The sequence below is a fragment of the Hemiscyllium ocellatum genome, chromosome 5 (genome assembly GCF_020745735.1).
Source record: "Hemiscyllium ocellatum isolate sHemOce1 chromosome 5, sHemOce1.pat.X.cur, whole genome shotgun sequence".
Lineage (NCBI taxonomy): Eukaryota > Metazoa > Chordata > Chondrichthyes > Orectolobiformes > Hemiscylliidae > Hemiscyllium > Hemiscyllium ocellatum.
The window spans coordinates 100,649,626-100,673,256 of record NC_083405.1 but is presented as its reverse complement, the minus strand read 5'-3'; the positions used below and the strand labels follow the sequence as shown (position 1 = coordinate 100,673,256).

At 41.3% G+C, this 23,631-nt stretch overlaps 1 protein-coding gene across 2 annotated transcripts in view; it reads right to left on the bottom strand.

Annotated features, from left to right (window-relative positions):
- Window positions 1–23,631, bottom strand: part of waca (WW domain containing adaptor with coiled-coil a) — a 128,035-nt gene that overhangs the window by 45,282 nt on the left and 59,122 nt on the right. The window lies entirely within an intron of this gene.

The following is a 23,631-nucleotide window of genomic DNA, read 5'->3' as shown; positions in this document are numbered from 1 at the left end:
GCAGTGACATAACCTAATATTTGAATGAGGCACTGAGTCAGCTCAAATCTCTCTCTCTCTCTATTTACCTTTTAAAATTAGCAATGCCACTTCGGTTTCAGGTAAAGGATGATTTTGAAATGCTACTAATCCAAAACAAAGTAAACTCAATTAATCTTGTCGAATTAGACTTGAACTGAAAAGGCAGAATGAGCACAGGTTCCTCTGAAAAGCATGAAACTAGTCAACACAAGCTACCTGCAAAGTCCAATTCCTAGGCATGACACAAATTTGTTCATTTCATCTCAAGAAGCAAAGTCCTTTGAAAATACTCAGAAAATAAGTGACGTTTTGGCACTTTGAAAGTAGGCAATTAAGCAAAACAGAAAGACTTGGTCAATGTAGGAACAAATTACTGCAGATGCTGGAATCTTTAATGAAGACAACACATGCTGAAGATCACAGTGGGTCAGATTATTCCATAGAGAGAGAGCTGGTGTAAAGCGTGGAAATGAACCAAGTCAAGGGGTGGAAAATTGAATAGCTTTCAAGGTCCTGCTGGGAGCATGAATTTCCACGAGCTCCAATTCCACCCCTCTATAAATTGCACTTTGTCCATTGCCAACATGGTGGCACAGTAATTAGCACTGCTGTCTCACAGCGCCAGGGACCCAGCTTTGATTCCAACCTCAGGCAATCGTCTGTGTGGAGTTTGCAAAATTGCCCCGTGTCTGCATGGGTTTCCTCCCACAACCCAAAAATGTGCAGATTAGGTGAACTGGCCATGCCAAATTGCCCACAGTGTTCAGGGATTTAGTTTGGGTGCACTAGTCAGAGATAAATACAAGATAAAGAGGTTGGGGAAATGGGCCTGAGTGGGTTACTCTTCGGCTGATCAGTGTGGACTTGTTGGACCGAAGGGCCTGTTTTAGACACTAGGGATTCTATGATTCTGTCTCCATTTCAGCAAATAAACTGTCCATTGCCATCCACTGACTCCTATAGTCCCTTCACTACAGCTCATTATGCCCCACGTCCTGCAAGGACTCCACCCCGTTCTCCCAGCCCCTTCACCTATGTTGCATCTGTTCGGATGATGCCACCTTCCAAAAGGATAGCTGCTGTCTGACCCACTATGATCTCCAGTATATTTTCTCGAAAGAAAGGCACAGCATGAAATATATTTACTCAAAATCAGAACCTATTCCCGAATGTCTTCCTTGCTTTGAAAGGTGAATCAAACTAACAAAACCTTCAAGATTCATTGCTGCTTTCTCCTGCTCCACCAGCCTTGTGGACTTATATAAAGTTTCTCAGAGAAAGTGAGGACTGCAGATGCAGATCAGAGTCAAGTGTTTGGTGCTGGAAAAGCACAGCAAGTCAGGCAGCATCTGAGGACAGGAGAAACTACTTTTCGGACACAAGCCCTTCATCAGGAAAGAAAGGGTTTATGTCCGAAAGTCGATTCTCCTGCTCCTTGGATGCTGCCTAAGCTGCTGTGCGTTTCCAGTACCACACTCTCAAACTTGTACAAAGTTCCACCAGGATAAAGAAATGAAATAAATTGAAGTTGCAACATTTGTATATATTTCAAATCAAAACTAGCACTGAACCTTTGGTCAAATTAACCTTATAGTTCTGCTGTTTCAACCAATATGATTGCTACACACCTAGTATTTTAAAATAGTCATGGAGGTGTACAGCATGGAAACAGACCCTTCGGTCCTCATTGTCAAAACTGACCAGATATCCTTAATAAGTCAAGTCCCCTTTGCGTGCACTTGGTCCACAGCTGTCCAAACCCTTCCTTTTCATATACCCATCCAAATGCCTATTAAAACACGTCGTAATTGTACCAGCCTCCACACGTTCCTCTGGCAGCAGATTCCACACGTGCACCACGTTAAACGTTGCCCCTTATGTCCGTTTTAAATCTTTCCCCTCTCACCTTAAACATATGCCCTCTAGTTCTGGACCCTCCCCACCCTGGAGAAAAGACCTTGGCTATTTACCCCATCCATGCCCCTCATGATTATATGTCATAACATGTTTGAACAGGTTAATTAAAATATTTTAAAATCTAAATTCACCGAATATCAACGTTTAATTAAAACATATGAATTGATTACCCTGTATCCATATATGAATAATTAAACTTGCAATGAAATATTCTGTAGATTGATAGGACAAGGGACAATTCAAACTGGTTTACAGAATATTATAACATGAGCAAGTAAGTTAAAATGTCCAACAATATCACAAGGTGACACGAATTCATAAATAATTGAGGTAGTGACAAAATTTTCTATTCTCTGTCACTTATCAACTTTAAACTTTGAAGTCTAAATTCCAGAACAGCAAATTCATGCTGCTCAGTAACAGATGACGGGTGGGGGGGGGGGGGGGGTTAAAATTTTGGGCTTCATCTGATATTAACCACATTTGTTCACTCTCCTTGGTGTTGTGCTTCATTAGGGCAGCACATTGGAAATCTAGCTCTTCCATTCCTTAAATAAAGTTGTCACAGAAGATAAAGATTATAAATTAGAATTCCCAATTTAAATTTCTACTGGACCAAGGTTGACAGAATGCAGAGACCAGATTTCTGTACTTAACAAGAATTATTATTTATTACAGATAAATCATCTCCAATGACAAACAATTACGAAGAACTAACATGTAACTAAATCAGTCAAAACTCGAACCAAGTTTCTCAAACTCATGACCAGAAACATACACGGAGACAGAAAAAAAGGACATTATGGATGGAGGGAAAGACTGGGAAGGCAATTCAGTTGTTCCCACCTCCTGGTTTTGCTCATTAGAACATTGCTTCACAACCTGCTTTTGTCAGATCCTGCCATTTCTTTGCAAGAATTTTACAGTGAATGAAGCCTGGTTCAATTTAGCAAATTATGAAGAAGATAGAAAGTTGGGTCCAACGTTTTGGTTTAACAAATCCTGAGAAACTGCTTCAGAAGACTTGAATCAATACCTTGAAGCCCATGCTCATGGAGGTGTCCACACCTTCATCACAGATGCCACTCTGTATTTACTCATGAGATGCAAAATGTTGTGCCTTTGCACAAGAAGGGCAGTAGAGATGACCCAAGTGATTGTAGACCAGTGAGCCTTACATTTGTTGTAGGAAATGTTTCAGAAAGGATTATAAGATCTAGGATTTCTAATTATCTAGCAACCAACGATTTGATTGCAGATTCTCAACATGGTTTCTTCAAGGGCAGGTCATATCTCACAAACCTCATTGAGTTTTTTTGAGAAGGTGACCAAGCGTGTGGATGAGGGGAGGGCAATTGACATGGTATACACAGACTTCAATAAAGCCTTTGATAAGGTTGCAATGGTGTGCTGTTGGAGAAAATGCAGAGGCATGGGATCGAGTGTGATTCAGCAGTTTGGATTAGAAACTGACTCTCTCTAAGGCGGCAGCGAATAGTGATTGATGGAAAATATTCAGCTTGGGGTCCGGTTACTATTGTTGTGCCGCAAGGATCTATTTTGGGGCCACTGTCATTGTCATAAATGACTTGGATGCAGGCATAGGTGGATGTGTTACTAAGTTTGCAGATGACACTAAAGTCAAATGGAGTAGTGGACAGTGTGGAAGAATACTGCTGGTTGCAGGGGGTCTTGGATAAACTGCAGAATTGGGCAGAGAGGTGGCAACTGGAGTTCAATGGAGATAAATGGGAGGTGATTCACTTAGGGAAGGATAACAGAAAGACAGAATACTGGGTCTATACAAAGATTCTTGGTATTATGGATGTGCAGAGGGATCTTGGAATCCATTCACATCGATCTCTGAAGTTGCCACCCAGGTTGATAGGGCTGTTAAGGCGGCATATGGTGTGTTCGGTTTTATTGATAGAGGGGTTGAGATCTGGAGCCATACTGTCATGCTGCAACTATACAAAACACTGGTGCAGCCACACTTGAAATATAGTGTGCAGTTCTGGTCGCCCTAGTACAGAAAAGTTGTGAGAGCATTGGAAAAGGTGCAGAGGAGATTACCAGGATATTGCCTAGTCTGGAGGGAAGGTCTTATAAGCAAAGACTGAAACTCTTGGCTCTGTTCTTAATGGAAGTAAGAAAATGAAGAAGGGATTAGATAGAGACATACACAATGATCAGAGGATTAGATAGAGTAGACAGTCAGAGTCTTTTTCCTAGGATGACGAAGTCAGCTTGTATTAGGCGGCAGAGTTACAAATTGAGGAGTCGGAGATTTAAGACAGATGTCAGAGGCAGGTGCTTTACTCAGAGTGGTAAGCGCGTGGTATGCCCTGCCTACCAATGTAGTTAACTTAGCCACATTAGGGAGATTTAAACAATCCTTGGGTAAGCCCATGGATGACGACGGACAGTGTAGGGGGATGGGCTTAGATTCGTTCACAGGATGGCACAACATTGAGGGCAGAAGGGCCTGTTCTGCACTGTACTGTTCTACGTTTTATAACTAAAGAGTTAATTTGCTCTACTGATCTGTAAGAAATTGAATGCCCCGGGGTAAGGAGGTGTGTCTTAGTCTTAGAGGTGGAATATGGGAGGTTTACATGGCTATTTCCTTGCCATTTAAGGATGATTTACATTTTCATCCAGAAATCAGTTAGAACATTAGAGTTGAAATTTGGCCACTTCCCTATAGCTACAAAAAAAAACAATTTGCAACCAATTTGACCATTAAGGGATAATTTGCATTACACTGTTTTTGGAGATGGGGTGGTCACTGCATTATATCTTGTGTGGCATGTGACTATGAGGGGATGGCTGGGGGCTGTTTATTGATATTACTAAGTTTAATGTAAAGATTTTGTATAAATGAAAGACCGTTTCCTTTATTCAGAGACAGCTTTTTCCACAACCCTGTGAGGCGTATTGAAGTTTCCTCCAAAGCTTGTACTGTCCTGTGCTTAATAAATTTGGATGCTTGTTCACAGAAGTTGGCATTGGCAGTAGCATCTTGTATGTGCAATCTCAAGAAAAAAAAGAACCTAACATATGGTGGTCGTGGTGGGATTCCAACATACAGAGCTTCCAGGTGCGGTGATTAAGTGATCATCTGAGTGCCGGGTGCATGAGACAGATGGGCCCACAAGGTAAGCTTCACCTTGATCTCTCTTCTGAACTTAACACTCAGTTGAACCCTGGTCTCCTGGGACTCGGTGATGACGGAATCTTTTAAGTAACTCGCACAAATACACACAGAGTCGCTTTACACAAAGCTGGATTTTAAAAGGGTTAATGTGGAGTTACAGTCCGCATGAGAAGTAAAGGGAAAAAGGAGCTTAAAGCACTCTTAGTAAAAAGGAGTTGAAGTCCTCTAGTGGTGAGGTTTGAGGCTCAAAAAAAAAGTTAGAAATCAGGAACTTCAAGGAAAAATATCTAAACAAAATGTGGTACATCTTCAAGTGATCGCCTTTATTCTCCACACCTCCCCTTACAAGTACTTTGAGGACAACATGGCGTCACTGGGAAAAGGGGGAGAAAGTGGAGCCAGACTGCTTGGATACTGACAATCAAGTGCATTGACTGCCAGAGAAGCTTTGGCTGTGAGAGTCTCAGTTTTTGGGCTGGAAACTCAATTCTGCGATTCTTTGTTCTGGGGGAAAGGGGATGGCATGGAATGCGCCACCATATGGTTGGCTCTCAGGGTTTTCACTTGTTCACTCTCCTAGAAGCATGGCATTCCATCTGGACTCTATCAACAAACACAGACTTGGATCCGATTTATCACCCCCTGGGAAAAAGAACAGGAAATGACATTACCACCGGAAATGATGTCACCAACCCAAGGAAAGAAACAAATAAAAAGCAAGCCAGACTGCCATTGCTTCATCTGGTGGCTCACTGATGATGTTACTAGTATGGTGACATAATGTCTGAAACTCAACCTTCCAGGTCAACAAGCAAACCTACAACCAGGTATTTTATTTTTATAAGTCTAATTTCATCAAGAGGATGGGAAATAAATGAGCAACACTGAAATTAGGGTTGTACTAATAGCAGGGGTTGCACTATAAATTGTGCTATGCTCAGAGTGTTTGATATTTAAATATCTTGGCTTCTTAGAACACTGGTTCAGAAAATCCTTTTAAGTTACTCTTTTGCCTTAATTGAATCGAGATCTCAATTCAATGCGTTTTCAGGGCTATGTAATAGGGCAGATTTTGTTTTTACATTAAAATTATACACTATTAGGACTTTTATAAAATGATCAAACTTGTCACCATTAGAGCTTTGAGTGACTTGAGCCCGATTTGTTCAAAATTCTACACCTGTTTCAAAGAAAATTGTCAGTGGTCATGATTTAGCCACATGAGGGTATTGTATTAAAATGTCTTTGTTGCTTTGTTCTTAAAACAGAGTTTTCACAAAAAGAGGGCATTTTAATTTTGATGTTTTTGTTAAGATTTTAAGAGGATAATAGAACTTGAGGCTGAGCTGTTACAGGTGTCAATTATTGTTAAGACTTCATTGGCCCCCTTCACATTGTAAATTTAAAGAATGTTGATCACTACCAAAGTTGCCACTGTAATTCCAACTGTTTTACTTGGGAAGTTTCATTTGAAGAATATATTTTCATATGTTCTGTATTTGTTTCCCACGAACATTTGAGATTTAAATCTGAACTGAACCTGCCTCTTGAATTGATGAAGCACAGGAAACATTTTGTTGTTTTCTTTGTGTTCCAGATTTTTGAAATACTTTTCCTGACAGCTTTCACATTAGCCAAGTATTAAATTTGTTAAAGGAAAATAATTTTTGAATAAACTGAAATGGGTCCCCTCAGAGTTTGACTTTAGGACTGTTGATAGTGGTTTATAAATGACAATTGTTTTAGCAGTACAATTTAGAAGTTCATGGATAAAGGTAAATAACATCATAAATAGTGACGGCAGTACCAGACTTCAAGACGATTGAGAATCTTTAAATAGACAGACACGATTTACATTAGTTAAATAGGTGACTGTCTTCATATTGATATCCACCTCGGCAAGGAAGGAATGAGAGGGGAAATGCAAAGATACCTTTAGCAGCTAACATTGTCTCTAGAGTTTCTCGATTCATATGTAAAGTACGCCTTCGGACCATTGCCCAAGCCTCCACAACCTGATCCAACGGATTCGATCAGCTCCCCAGTCACGAGCAGGAAAAGTGAAGAAGCCAACAATGGTTAAGAGGAGGTTGGTACACTTTTTGTCGGTGGCTTTCCTGTGCACATTAAACCATGTGAGCTTTCCCTTGTCTTTCATTCATTTAAGGGATATGATGGTTCACTGATCAAGCTAACATAACCCAGTTGGCTGTGTTACATCAGACAGCAGAGCAGGAGCAGAACTAGCAAAGAATGCTACATTTATCTGGCCTCTTGCTGCTGCTGCAGCAGGGTCCAGTGCACTCATATCCTCCAGCTTAAAGCATCTCAGCAAGGATGGAAGTCTCATCAGTTTTGTTAAGTACTTACCTGCCCTTATCCAAGAAAACAGATTTCTCCATGGAGTGGTGTGCAAGGACAGACTGAATTTTGTTTTCAGAGTGGACTTTACTGAAGGACATTTTGGATGACTGGCTCATTTCCATTCAACCTGGAGGCGGTGAAATAGTCACTAAGTACCGTGGATTGAAGAACTTTATCGATGAACTTTTTTTTCCCACCTGAGAGGATACTATCTAAGGCGTGGACTAGTAATTTTTGATGTTATAATTGCATGTTGTATGTCAATAACTTAACTGGCAGTAAGATTCTTCTGAAGATGGTAGTGCAATCTAAGTGTTTATCATGGAATGATAAAAGGAGGCAATGAGATATTAAAGAGTTAATTTGCTCTCCTGACCTGTACGAAACTGGGGGTAAGGTAGTGCATCTTTGTCATACCAGGTGGAATTGTGGGAGGTTTCCATGGTCATTTCCTTGCCATTCAGGGATTATTTACATTTTCATCCAGAAATCAATAAGAACATTACAGTTGGAATTTGACTACTCCCCCTGTAGTTACAAAAAACTATCATTCGCATCAGATTTGACCATTAAGGAATGATTTGCATTATATCATTTCTGGAGGTGGGGTGGTTACTGCATTATATCTTGAGTGGAATGTGACTATGATGGGATGGCTGGGGCTTGTCTTGTGAGCATTAACTGCCATGCAAAGATTCTGTGTAAAGGAAAGACCGTTTCCATTGTTCAGCGAAAGCTTTTGCCACGATGCCACAAGTCCTGTGAGGTGTGTTAAAGGTTTCTCCAAGGTTTGTACTGGAACAACAAATAAATTTGGTTGCTTGTTCACAGAAGTTGGCATTTACAGTTGCATCAAGTGTGTAAGAATCTCAAGAGGAAAAGAACTTAACACAAACCACTCAAAACAAATTTGGAATTCTAACACAGCAAATGGCACTGTGAATCTAATCTTACAAACATTTCCTCCTCGCATTCAATATATCTTGACTTAGCTGGACAAGGGCTCTGAAACAAATGACCATTTTATCATACAGAACCTCAGCACTGCTGAAAATTCATTTTTTAATTGAATCTTTACATCTTGCACTTAAGATAATTTCCAAACATTAAACCATGAAGGGAAACTTTTTAAAAAAAAACTCAATCGGAGTAGTGTGTATCCACGTTCTTTTAGTCTGCAAAGAATAGCACTCTGCATATTTTTGCAGCTTCCAGTACACACAAATGCATTCTCGAATGGGAGTTTAACTGGCATTGGTTCTGATTTTAGCAGGATTATTTGACAAATCTTCTGCGAGTGTGGAATTAGATTTGATGCTGGACATGAGTTTTTGCAAGCGTGTACTGATTGTGCACACTTGGCAAAAGTTTACACAAAACATGTCTTTTTCAGCAATACTGGCATTGTTATTCTGAACTGCAGACTGATAAGCATAGAGTCTTTACCAGTTTGATTCTAGAAAACTAAAAGTGTATTTTTAAGATGTTGCAGAAATGCAAGTTTAATCTTCATTAAGAAACATGAGCATCACAGGTGATTTCATATTTATAAATGATAAAAATTGATATTTGCATGGAAAATTAATTTAACTTCCATAAAAGGTCAGAGATGGATCATTAAATCAATTAAAATATAAGCAGAATGATGTCATTCAAGACAGTTGCATTTACATATGCTGACTGCTTTAGACGAGATCAAATCCCCTCAAAAGTATATTAAGATAGCTAGACCCTCATTTTGTTTTAATTTTAACTTGTGTTCCACATGCAATTCAATTAGCCAAATTACCAGGCTTGAAACAAAATCTATTTTTTAAAATATTACAGTTAAAATACAGACAAAAAGAATTCACTTAACTGTCAGTCTTTGGAAATGTTCACGAAATACAGAGGAACCTCGATTATCCGAATATCAATTAGCCGAACTTCAGATTATCTGAAGGCGAACTAAAGGTCCCGAGAGCAACGTTACATCAAAGACGCGTTTCCAACACCGATCGTGTCTTTTATTTACTCGGATTAAAAATGAACCTTGTTTACTGAAATGCTGCCGAGTGTAGCCCGGGACATCGATGGGAGCTGAATCTCCTATTGACTGACCTCCCACCTTCTCTTTCTCTCTCTCCCTTCCCACGCTTTCCCTGAAGTTCTACGCAGGGGTATACCCGAAACACCACTTCCCCACATAATCTCTCCAACATTGTCCTGTACAGGGCAAAGGTGGAGTGTGTCAAAACATTGCAGTAAAAAGTTGGTGTGTGTGTCTGTGTCGCGCTTGCACAATTTGGAGACTCACCCCCCCCCCCCCCCCCCCAACAAAGGCAGCAGCAGTGTTACTGTTGGTGTCTGGTCCGACTGTGGGGAGGAGAAATGGTTTTGGGGGGCAGGGGTGAGGGCGATGGGCTCACACACGGTGTGCTGCTGCCTCGTCTCCTGAATGGAGAGCACACTTAACAAAAAACTCCGAGCACCAGAGGAAAGGCATTGAATCAATTAACCAAATAATCAATTATCCGAATGAAATAGTGCCCATCCATCTCCTTCAGATAATGAAGATTCCTCTGTATATGTTAACTGCAACAAATTAACTGTTCCAATGTGGGAACATCCCGTAAACACACCCATGGCAAAGGCAAATTCAGCTAAATAATTCGTCTTCACATGTAATTCTTGTAGCACAAAGAGAATGTCAGCTTTTAGCTCTAATAGAGAGAGAAGTAAGAGCTTCCATATCCTATATCAAGACCCAAGCAACAACTGCTACTGATCACTGAAACAACAAAAAAAAAATCCTGGTTCTGTGGGAGCTTCACCCCACCATTCAGGCTGTTTCTGTTGTTTGAATTTTTAAAGAAAACTCCAAGGCCTCAAAAGCTGTTTACTTTATTGGTTTTGCAGTAGACTGTTCAGCACCTCTGTCACAACCTTTCATTGAAAGACAAATGCACTTCTTAAATACACAGCAGTGTCACAAGACACACAAATTAACAAACAGAAATTGAAATGTGACCTCATAATTGTGGCAAACATCTTTCACAAACATAGAAAATACCAGAGAGCAGATCAGTGGCAGGTGGAATGTAATCCTGATCAGAACTTTGGAAGAAATACCAAGAATGGTACTCAATGAATGGAGCACACTAGGAAGCTCAAAGAAACTGTTTTTGTCCACAATTCCTGGAGGGTGACAGGACAAATAGATAGGGTATTTAAGATGACATATGAGCTATGGGTCACTATCAGCTTTGGCACAGATTACAAGAGCACGAAGATGATGCTGAAGCTGTACAAAGTTTTGGTTGGACCACAGCTGTTGTCGTGCACACAATTCTGGCACCACTCTTGGATGGATATGATTGCACTGAACCAGGTAATGGGGAAATTAACCAGTATGTTTCCTGGAATGGAACAGCTTAGTTCAAGAGAGAGGCTGGATAGACCATGATTGTTTGGAGCAGAGAAGGCTCAGGTGTGCAGGTGATGTACAAGATTGAGGGGCAAAAACAGGACGAATAAAAAAAGTGTCTGCTCTCCTTAGTTGATCAGTCAATAACAAGGCAAATCAATTCAAAGGTCAAAAGCAGGAAGTTTGGACGGGATTTCAAGAAGCATTTTTTCCACCCAAAGGATGGTGAAGGTCTGGGATGCACTGCCTGAGAAAGTAGTTGAAGTGGGTAACCTTGGACTTCAGTGAGCAGTTGAAATGTTGTAACATGTAATGCTGTGGGCCTAGTGTTGATTTTATGTATCTTTGGCCAGACAGGCTTCATGGGCCAAAAGGCCTCTTATGTACTGCATGTGCAGGCGATACAGTTGGTTGGATGAGAGGAGTTAGAAAATCAGATCATTCAGATTATGTAGAAAAGGCAACTGAAATGTGTCAACCTGATAACAGAAGAATCAGACTGAATGTTGGCAAAGGAAAGCGGGGGGGGGGGGGGGGGGGGGGGGGGGGGGAGAGAGGGGGCTAGACCACAGTACACAAATATATCAACAGTTACCAAAGAAAAATAATCCAAAGATCCTTGAATGGGAGAGTAACATGCAAGTGATTTGACGGAGGACAATCTCAATAAACCAAGGGAAAATAACAACTACTTGAGCAAAAATGGTCGAACAAGTGAGAGCCAGCACAAGTATTGAGGGCAAACTGTTTTCAATTAAGTTGACTTGAATTTTTGATTAGCTAACAGAAGTGGCAAATGAGAGAAGTGCAAGAGCTGTGCATACAAATTTTCCAAAGGCATTTGACAAAACACCACATAATTAGGATTTCATTTCACGAACAAGCTGAACAGTTTAGAAATGAAAAAAACTGGCTAAAAGATAAAAAATGTTCTGGCTATTATTCAAACTGGTTGGAAGTGACACAATGATGTTTTTCAGGGTTCAGTACACACACTATCATCGTTGTTGATATCTATTAATGACTTAGATTTAGGAACCCATTTTTGGACATTAGACAGATTTACTGAAATGGTTGCAGTGGTCAGAAATGAGAGTTTCATAAGTCAACTGGAAAAGTTAAGACCATTCTCCATAACAGAGGTTAGTTGGAAATTTTTAAAACCATTATGGTTTAGATGGAGTAAATGAAATAATCAAGTTTCTAGTGGTGAAAGTTGAGAACTGGGAGGCATGGATTTAAAGTGATTAGCACTACCAGAAAATGCAAGACAAAAACAACCATTGCCTGATGAAATGAAAAATACTGTTTAAATGCTAACTTTCAAGGGAACCAAATAAATACTTAAATGAAACATTGCATCGAGTTGGGAAAAGAATGAAAACATTTGGAGTATTCAAATTCCAAGTAGCTGACACTGACGAGAACTGGATAAATGGCTCCTGTTGCATCATACTCATCTACGCATAACTTACACTGCAGAAAGAGAAATAAAAACCTACACAATCCACGAAAGCAAGTATCAAATTTAAGTTGAAGAACATATGAAAATCGGAATTCAGATACACATGAGAGGTTCACAAGGTCCTATATTAAAACAAAAAAAGTTCAATTCTACAAGATTACAATCACAAAGCAAAGTTATCTTCAGCTTAGTGCTCGTCACCACATTACAAAACTGATACGAAAGCATTAGGAGGAATTCAAATAAGCTTTTTTGGAATAGTACAAATTTGCTAAGTTACATTGTTTTAAGAGAAGAAACTTCCCATCCATATCAAAATGGATGACCCTTTATTCTGAGATTGTCTCCTCTGGTCCTCTATTCTCTCACAAGGCAAACAATCTTTGCTAATCTGCCTGGTCAAGTTTCCCAATTATCTTTTACATTTTAATAAGGTTGCATCGCATTCTAAGTTCCCACATATACAAGCTAAATCTACTGAATCTCTCCTCATTAATAATCCTTCCATAAGAGGCTGAGTGAACCATCTCTAAACTGCCTCAAGTTCTATGCTTCAATCGAGAGTAGAAAATGTGTTGCTGGTTAAAGCGCAGCAGGTCAGGCAGCATCCAAGGAACAGGAAATTCGACGTTTTGGGCACAAGCGCTTCATCAGGAATCAATCGAGACCGAAGATCATTCTCAGTTGTCCAGCTGTATTCTCACCCATGACTTGCATAGTTTTAGAAAATGCTCCATATCTTTATTTGCAATTTCCTCTGAAATAAAGGTCAGCACTCCATTTGCCTTCCCGATTACACAGTGAACTGAAATGCTCACTGTTTGTAATTCATGCATCACAACCCCAACTCCCTTTCCAGACTTTATCCATTCAAACAATATTCAGCTCCTCTGTTCTTCTTGCTAAAGTGCATAATATCACATTTTCCTGCATTTATCCCATCTGCCAAGTATTTGCCTACTCACTTAACCTGTGGAGATTGCTTTGTAGATTCTTCATTCCACCCTTACCACTTGCTTTCCCAGCTATCTTTGGATTACCCACAAACTTGGCTGCAGTGAATTCACTTTCCACATTCAAGTTATTGTACATAATTGTGACCTCCAGTACCGATCCCTGTGATACTCCACAAGTTACAGGTTGCCATCTTGAAAATACCCTTTTGAACCTCTGCCTTCTGTTAGTCTGGCAATCCTCGATACATACTAATGTACTAAATCCACTACCAAGGCTGGTACTTAATCAAATGTCTTCTGAAAATGTTAATTCACCACTTGCCCCTTTTTCTAAACCACTTGTTACCTCCTCAAAAGAATGAATATAACTTTATTATTCATGATTTTGTATTCATGAAGTCATGCTGACTCTGCTTGATATCATGAATTTTTACATGCTCCACTTTTCCATCTTATTAATAGACGCAAACATTTTCCCAATAACAGACAGTGGCAGTCCAATCCTCAGACTTTTCCAGAATATAAGGAATCCTGGAGGTTAACGACCAGTGCATCCACTATCTATGCAACCAGTTCCTTTAGTAACCCAGGATGCATCCCATCAGATCTAAGAAACTTCTCCACCTTTAGTCCTGTTAGCTTCCCTAGCAGTTTTTCTCTAGGTGACGATCATTGCATTTATTTCCTCTCCTCCGTTTGGTCCTTGAATATTTAGGAATTTTGGAATGTTATGGAGATTGATGTAATGCAACTATTCTAACTCCTCTGCCAGTTCCTAGTCCCATTATTTTCAAACAGATAGAACATGGAACAGCACAGGAAGGGGCCTTTCAGCCCATCATGTTGTGCTGAACATAATGCCAAATTAAACTAACACATTTCTCCACCCATAACTACACTTGATAAAAATCCTGCTGCAGCCTTTGAAAACCTTCTATACTCTCCAACTCCACCATTCTTTGTATTGTCTACAAACTTACTAACCCAGCCACCTGCATTTTCATCCAAGTCATTAATATATATATACAGAACAACCTCGGTCATCCAAATATCAATTATCTGAACAAGATCTCAAGGTCCCTGTACACGCATCTCAACTGAAGTAGGAAAATTCTATTTCTCATCTATTTAATGCATCATTTTGTAAATCTGAACTGAATACTTCAATAAATAAATATATACTCTAAACATGATGTTAGAGTCAAATCTTACACTTGTTATTAAAAGGATCTCCAATACTTAGGACAAAGGTTTGTGGCTATGAACAACATATGTGCAAGCCCAAGCTACGGCAGCAAGATTACCTCTCAACATTGACTTGCTCCATTTCGCAAACCCAACAATTTTTTTCCTCTGCTCATTCTCCGGAATGTCAAAAAATGAGCTTGTACTTTTCGTTTCTGTTGCGTTTTCCTTCCATTATCCCATGACAACTCTTGTTTTTTTCCTGAGTCATAGAGATGTACAGCATGGAAACCGATCCTTCGGTCCAACCAGTCCATGCTGACCAGTTATCCCAACCCAATCTAGTCCCACCTGCCACCACCCAGCCCATATCCCTCCAAACCCTTTCTATTTGTATACCCATCCAAATGCCTTTTAAATGTTACAATTGTACCAGCCTCCACCACTTCTTCCGGCCGCTCATTCCATTTATGTACCGCCCTCTGTGTGAAAACGTTGCCCCTTAAGTCTCTTTTATATCTTTCACCTCTCACCCTAAACCTATGCCCTCTAGTTCTGGACTCCCTGACCTCAGGGAAAAGACTGTCTATTTACCCTATCCATGCCCCTCATAATTTTGTAAACCTCTGTAAGATCACCCCTCAGCCTCCGACGCTCCAGGAAAAACAGCCCGAGCCTGTTCGGCCTCTCCCAATAGCTCAAATCTTCCAACCCTGGCAACAGCCTTGTAAATCTTTTTTGAACCCTTTCAAGTTTCACAACATTTTTCTGACCGGAAGGAGACCAGAATTGCATGCAATATTCCAACAGTGGCCTAACCAATGTCCTGTACAGCTGCAACATGACCTCCCAACTCCTGTATGCAATACTCTGATCAATAAAAGAAAACATACCAAACGCCTTCTTCACTAGCCTATCTACCCATGACTCCACTTTCAAGGAGCTATGAACTTGCACTCCAAGGTCTCTCTGTTCAGCAACACTCCCTAGGACCTTACCATTAAGTGTATAAGTCCTGCTAAGATTTGTTTTCCCAAAATGCAGCACCTCGCATTTATCTGAATTAAACTCCATCTGCCAGTTCTCAGCCCATTGTCCCATTTGGTCCAGATCCTGTTGTAATCTGAGGTAACCTTCTTCGCTGTCCACTACACTTCCAAATTTGATGTCATCTACAAACTTACTAACTGTTCCTTTTATGCTCACATCCAAATCATTTATGTGAAAAAGTAGTTCAACATCTTTCAGCTGACAAGAAAATTTCACGTAACTTTTTTTTGAAGGGAGGAGAGCAAATCATAGTGAGTTAGCACATGTAAAAATAAAACAGGAGGAAAACTTGACCAGAGGAAACAGGAGGAAAACATGACACTCTCCATTTAAAAAAAAATTGATGAGAGGACTAAAGTCCACAAAAAAAAATCTCCTCTCATGTTCCCACTGCATTTTGCGCCACCCTCTCTCTCTAAGAGCTCGACAGTCGCACAGGAGGGCAGGACAATCTTGGTTAGTCTGGATGACGGCACGACATCAAACACAAAGATGCCGGCTCCTGTTGTGGACCAGGATCAAATCAAGGAATCATTTCACAGACTATTCAAAAAGTGATTTTATTTGTAAAATATCATTAAGTTTTAAGCTATGCCCAGCCTTTGTCCATATCGATTTAATGAAATAAAAACTCTGGAAACATGCTTTTTTATGTAATTATGTTCAGAAAGACTGAGTTTGTTTACGATCGGATCAGTTCAGTTATCAGAACAAAATACTTGTTGTATGTCTCGTTTGGATAATTGGGGTTGTTCTGCGTACCACAAACAGCAGAGGTCCCAGTATGGATCGCTGTGAAACAGCACTGGTCACGGATCTCCAGGCACCCTTCCACCACTATTCTCTGCCTTCTATGGGCAGGCCACTTCTGAACCCAAATCTAAATCCATTTCCTCAGCCTCATTCTCTATGTTCACTGACTTCTCACTTCCCTTTTACGTATCTAAAGCAGCTTAGATTTTCAGTCTTGATGTTACTTGCATATTTCCTCTTGAAGTTTATTGTCCCTCTTATTTTTGGGGTATCTTTTGTTGATTTCTAAACCCTGACCAACCTTCTGGTGTATCTCTAATCTTTTCAACACTACGTTTGTTTCTTTCAGTTTGACAATATTCTCAACTTTCTGAGAATCCTCTTACTCAACCGTGGGGCAGCACGGTGGTTCAGTGGTTAGCAATGCTGCCTCACAGAACCAGGGTTCCAGGTTTAATTCCAGCCTCGGGCGACTGTCTGTTTGGTGTTTGCACATTGTCTCGGTGTCTGCGTGGGTTTCCTCCGGGTGCTCCGGTTTCCTCCCACAGTCTTAAGATGTGCAGATCAGGTGAACTGGCCATGCTACATTGCCGATAGTGTTAGGTGCATTAGTCAGAATAAATGGGTCTGGGTGGGTTACTCTTCGGAGGGTCAGTGTGGACTGGTTGGGCCGAAGGGCCTGTTTCCAAACTATAGGGAATCTAATCTAATCAACGAAATATGGCTTTGCCGTGAGCAGTGAACTATATCCTGAAAATAAAAATCTGCCACTGTTTCTCATCTTTGCTGATCACTACCAGTCCACTTACAGACATTGTGTCACAGATATATAGCACGTAAACAGTCTTTTTGGTCCAACTGGTCCATGCCGACCAGATATCCAAACCTAATCTAGTCTCATTGTCCAGCACCTGGCCCATATCCCTCTAAACCCTTCCTATTTATATACGCATCAAGATGCCTTTTAAATGTCTTAACTGTACCAGCCTCCACCACTTCCTCTGGCAGCTCATTCCATTTGCGCCCCACCTTCTGTGTGAAAAAGGTGCCCCATAGGTCTCTTTTGTATCTTTCCCCTCTCGCTCTAAACTTTTGCCCTCTCGTTCTGAACTTCCCCACCCCAAGGAAAAGACCTGGTCTATTTACCTTCCCATGCCCCTCGATTTTATAAACCACTGGAAGGTCACCCCTCAGCCTCAAGACTGTCCAGGAAAAACAGCCCCAGCCTTGTCAGCCTCCTCCTGTAACTGAAATCCTCCAACCCCAGCAACTGTCTTGTAAATCTTTTCTGAATCCTTTCAAGTTGTATAACATCTTTCTGATAGGAAGGAGACCAGAATTGCATGAAATATGCCCTGCACAGCCGCAACATGACCTCCCAATTCCTGTACTCAATACTCTGACCAATAAAGGAAAGCAGACAAAGTGCCTCCTTCACTATCTTATCAACCTGCCAGAGATCACAATCATCATCATCCTTGGATATGTTCTGCACAACCAGCCGAGAGCGCAACAGAGGTGGCAGCAAAGTGATATTCAGTCAGGCGGGAGTTGGCCTGGGAGTTCTCAACATTGACTCCAGACTCCATAAAGTGACTTGGCTTCAGGTTAAACATGGGCAAAGAAACCACTGGCTGATGACCACATACTACCCCTGCCTCAGCTGATGAATCGGTACTTCCCCATGTTCAACAATGCTCAGAGGAAGTACTAAGGATGGCAAGGGCACAAAACACACCGTGTGGGGAATTGCCATGTCCATGTCAAAGAGTGGCTTGGCAGCAGTACTACTGACCAAGCTGCTAGACTCTGTGGAAGCTGTCGAGGGAACCAAAAAAAAGATGGAAAATATACCCGACCTCCTCTTTACCAATCTGCCAGCTGCAGATGCATCTGTCCATGACAATATCAGCAAGAGCAATCACCGCACAGTCTTTGCGGAGATAAAGTCCCGGCTTCACTTTGAGAATAACCTCCATCATGTTGTGTGGCGCTATCACCGCAGGTATTCATGAGGGACTATGGGCCATCAACAGCAGCAGAATTGTACTCCAGCACAATCTATAACCTCATTGCCTTGCATATCCTCCACTAAGCCACTGCTACCATCCACAAGGATCAACTCTGGTTCTATTAAGTCTGCAGGAGGGAATGCCAGGAGCAGCACCAGGCATATCTGAACATGAGGAATCAACCTGGTGAAGCCATCAAATAGGACGGCTTGCATGCCAAACAGCATAAACAACAAGTGACACACAGACCTAAGCGATCCCAAAATCAATGGATCAGATCTAAGCTCGGCAGTCCTGCCACATTCAGTCGTGAACGGTGGTGGATGACTAAACAACACAATGGAGGCGGCAGCTCCACAATTATCCTCATCCACAATAATGGAGGTGCCCAGCACATCAGTGCAAAAGATAACGCTGAAGCACACGTAACAAATTGCCAGTTAGGAATGCCTTGTGGATGATCCATTAGTGGCCCTCAGCATTACAAATACCAGTCCTTCAGTCAATTCGATCCAATCCACATGACATTAATATAGTTGAACTCGTTCGAAACCACAAAGGCTATGGGCTCTGACAACATTCTGGTAGTAGTACTGATAGCTTGTGTCCCAAACTTGCCGCTCCCCTAGCTCAGCTCTTCCAGCAACTACTCGACCATGTGGAAAATTGCCCTGTATATAAAAGTAGGACAAATGCAACTCAGCCAAATCATCGCTCCGTCAGTAAAGTGACGGAAGGTGTCATCAACAGCATTGAGCAGGTTATTGCTGTTTGACAATGACACCCAGTTTGGGTTCTACAGAGCCACTCAGCTCCTGACCTCATTTCAGCCTTGACTCAAACATGGACAAAACAGCTGGATTCCAGAGATGAAGTGAGAGTGATAGCCCATGACATCAAGGCTGCATTCGACCGAGTGTAGCAAAGAAGAGCCCCAGCAAAACTGGAATCAGTGGATATCAGGATACCCTTTGGCGGTTATGGTAATGCCTGAAGCATCGGAAGATGGTCGTGATTGTTGGAGGTCAGTTATCTCAGTTCCAGACATCTCTGCACGAGCTCCTCAGGGTAATGCCCTCGGCTCAACCATCTTCAGCTGCTTCATCAATGACTTTCTCTCTATCATAAGATCAGAATTGGGAACATTAGCCAACAATGGGGAATGTGGCTCCTCAGATATCGAAGCAGTCCGTGTTCAAATGCAACAAGATCTGGATAATATTCAGGCTTGGGCTGATGAGTGGCAAGTAACATGCACTTTGCACAAATGTCAGTAATCAACATCATGAGAAACAATCTAACCACCGCCCCCTGACATTCAATTGTGTTACCATCAATGAAACCTTCATTATCAATATCCTTGGGGTTACTGAGATATTAAAGGTTTAATTTGCTCTGCCGATCTGCAGGAGTGGGCGGCACGGTGGCAGAGTGGTTAGCACTGCTGCCTCACAGCGCCAGAGACCCAGGTTCATTTCCCGACTCAGGCGACTGTCTGTGTGGAGTTTGCACATTCTCCCCGTGTCTGCGTGGGTTTCCTCCGGGTGCTCCGGTTTCCTCCCACAGTCACAAAAGATGTGCAGGTTAGGTGAATTGGCTATGCTAAATTGCCCGTAGTGTTAGGTAAAGGGGTGGGTTGCGCTTTGGTGGGTCGGTGTGGACTTGTTGGGCCGAAGTGTCTGTTTCCACACTGTAAGTAATCTAATCTAAAATTGGATGTCCCGGGGGTAGGGTGGTATGCTCTTAGTGTGGTATGTCTTTTGTCTTGTAGGTAGAATGTAAAAAATTTACATAGTCATCTCCTGCCATTCAGAATCAATAAAAACATTGCAGTTGGAATTCTGACCACATCCTATAGTTAAAAAATACAATTTACGACCGATCTGGCAATTAAGCGATGATTTATATTACATTGTTTCTGGAGATGATCAGGTTACTTGCATTGTGTGGAGTATCATGTGACTGCAAGGGAGTGGAATGGGGTTGTCTTATGGGCATCACTGATTGTGATGTGAAGATCCTGTATAAAGGAAGGACTGTTCCTTTGTTCAGAAAGCTTCTCTTGACACACTTCGCAGCCAAAGCTTTTACTTGCTCATTAAAACTTTGGCTGTTCACAGAAGTTGGCATATTGCAGGTGCATCAAGATTCTAAGAATCTCAAGAAAAACAGAACCTAACATTACCACTGACCAGAAACTTAAATGGACTCATAACCTAACCACAGTGGCTACAAGAGCAGGTCAAAGGTGAGGAATATTGCGGCAAGTAACTCAACTCCTAACTCCGCAAAGCTTACCTATCATCGACAAGGACATGTCAGGAATGTGATGGAATATTCCCCACTTGCCTGGATGGATGCAGCTCCAAATGTACAAGCAGCTGGACACCATCCAGGACAAAGCAGCTCTCTTGCGGAGCATTACAACAACATGCATCCACTCTCTCCATCACCAACGCTCAGTAATAGCAGTGGGAGAAAACAAGGACCGTAGATGCCTGATGAAGAGCTCTGCTCAAAACATGACTCTCCTGTTCCTCGGATGCTACCTGACCAGCTGTGCTGTTCAAACACCACACTGACTCAGGAGCAGCAATGTCTATTATCTACAAGATGCAATGCAGTAATTGACCAAAGACCCCCAGACAGCACCTTCCAAGCCCATGACCACTTCCATCTTGAAGGACATGGGCAGCAAATATATGGGAACACTACCACCTTCAAATACTCCTCCAAGTTACTCACTATCCAGACTTGAAAATATACCACTGGTCCTTCACTGTTGCTGGGTCAAAATCCTGGAATTCTTTCCCTCATTGAATTGTGGGTCAACCCACAGCTGATGGGACAACAGCGGTTCAAGAAGGCAGCTCACCATCACCTTTTCGAATAGGAAATTACGCTCAGGCAATAAATACTGACCAGCCAATGATGCCCACATCCCATAAATAATCGTTTTAAAATGCATGATAGCACCTATTCTATGGCAATTTATAGAATCCCTACAGTGTGGAAAGAGGCCAATCAGCCCATCAAATGTGCACCAACTCTCCAAAGGGTATCCTATCCTCTTCCGTTAACCCCAAATTTCCCTTGGCTAACCCACCAATGGACTGCAAGAGGAAACCCACAGAGTCACAGGGAGAATGTACAAACTCCACAGAGTCACCCAAACCTGAAACTGAAAACGGGTCCCTGGCACGGTGAGGCAGCAGTGCCGACCACAAAGCCAATGTGCCACACATGCTTATTTCTGCTTATCTCAACATATAAAATAGTATATATTTTATTGAGACTGAAAAATTTATTTCTAATTATAATTCTTCGGAGGGTCGGTGTGGATTTGTTGGGCAGAATGGCCTGTTTCCACACCGTAGGCAATCTAATCTCGTCAAAAGGGAAATAAATCATTTAAAAAGGTGACCCATGAAGTCCAAATAGAAGAGACAGATTCATAAAATCAGCAGATGGGCTTACTTCGTGCAAGAGCTGCAGCCGTGATGTCTGCTATATTACCACACGTGCAGTCCGAAATGTTTTGCGAGTTTAATCCAAATGATTTTTTCAGTGAAAACGCAAAAAATTGTAAAACCTACTTAGGTCATTTGATGAACAAGGAAATTGTAAATGGGGACTAATTAACCTCAAGGTCACTTTCAGGACAGCCCAGAGCATGATATACGGAGATGGACAGAGACGGAGGATGAAGATTCACTGCTCTGCAGAGATCTGGGTGTTTGTTGGAGAAGTTAGTTGCAACTTGCACCTTGTATGATGTGCTGCTCACAGAGAAGATTGTTAAATAAATGACAGATAGCCAGATCTGCACAGCAAGAAGAACATAATTTCATCACTGAGTGTGAGGGTCAATCTCAGCTGGAATTTTGAAAGGGAACAGACACTGGAAGATTTCATAATTTCAAAGTAGAAAAATCATCTACCAACAGTGGAACTCTACAGCATTTTCTGCCAATGAAAGCAACAAACACAGGGAAAATGGTAACAGAGCCAATGTCACGAGACTAGTGATCCCAGGGTCCACGCTATTGCTTTGGCCTCACATAACTAAATTCATTTCATAAATCTAAAATATAAAGCTGGTTTCACAGTCACCATTACTGATATGGTCACTGATTGTAAAAATTCTAGCTGACTCTCAAATCTCTTTCAGGGAAGGAAAACCATAGTCATGACGAAGTCTGGCCAACATGCAAATCCATGCACTCAGAATTGTGTTGGACTCTGAATTGACTCTAGTAAGCCATTTATTTCAAGGGTAATTAGAATTGGGCAACATGTTATGAAAGAGTAAATAGTAAGTAGTCTCCAAGTATTGAAAGTGAACCAAAATATTCGACTAAGGCATGTGTAACAGGAGATGGCAAAATGGAAGTTTTATATCTCAGAATAGCTTGAGCTAAAGAAATTCACCACAAGATTGTGGTATACTGATGGCTGCCCCTTCATAAAGTAAATAACTAAGATTGCTTCACGAGCAATTCCTTTAGAAGACAATGAGAAAAGCTGAGTGTTTTTTTTGTCCATCAAAGCTGTGGTCTTAACACATTTGTTTCCTTCATTTTGCAGTATACACAGTAAGTTCGGAGTTTGACTAAAATAGAATTGAAATCTTAAGGCATCTTCCTATTGCTTAAACAAAGTATTCAGAATTCTTCAAATTTTAACCGTCCATAACTGGATTGTTACATTCTGCTCAACAACCTTCCATCACCAGGACATTTGAGACATATGCATGTATATTCCGCAGCACAGAGTTCCAAAGAAGAGACAAGGCAATTCACGTTAATATGTAAAATATCAGACCTGCAGCATGTGTCAGCAGCCTACATGGCAAACACTCATCATGGCTGTACTCCGTTATATTGGGCTCAAAACATTAACACTGGTTTTCTCTCAGCAGATGTTGCTCAGTCTGCTCAGTTTCTCCAGCACTCTATTTCTAATCCAGATATATAATTGCTGACTAAAACCTTAATATCCCTCTGAGCAAATAGGGAGAGGCAATAAATGCTGGTTTTGTCTGCAATGCCCACATCCTGAGCAGGGACAAAGTAAGGTTCCTCATGTCTCCGGTTCCTGAGCCAATCACCTTAACCTTTTGTTTAAGGGACCTTTCTATACTGTCATAACCAGAACTCAACAGAAAACACCACTTTCTTCCAAGACCAAACCAATATTTTGAAGACTTAGCTAATTGAATGAAATGGGAGCATGAAGTCTGCCACACAGTTGAGGGTGAAGATCCAATGTAAAAATGTTTACACCTAATCAGCAAATTATGACTGAAAACGTTGGAGTGCAAGTATCACAGTGTGAGAACAAAT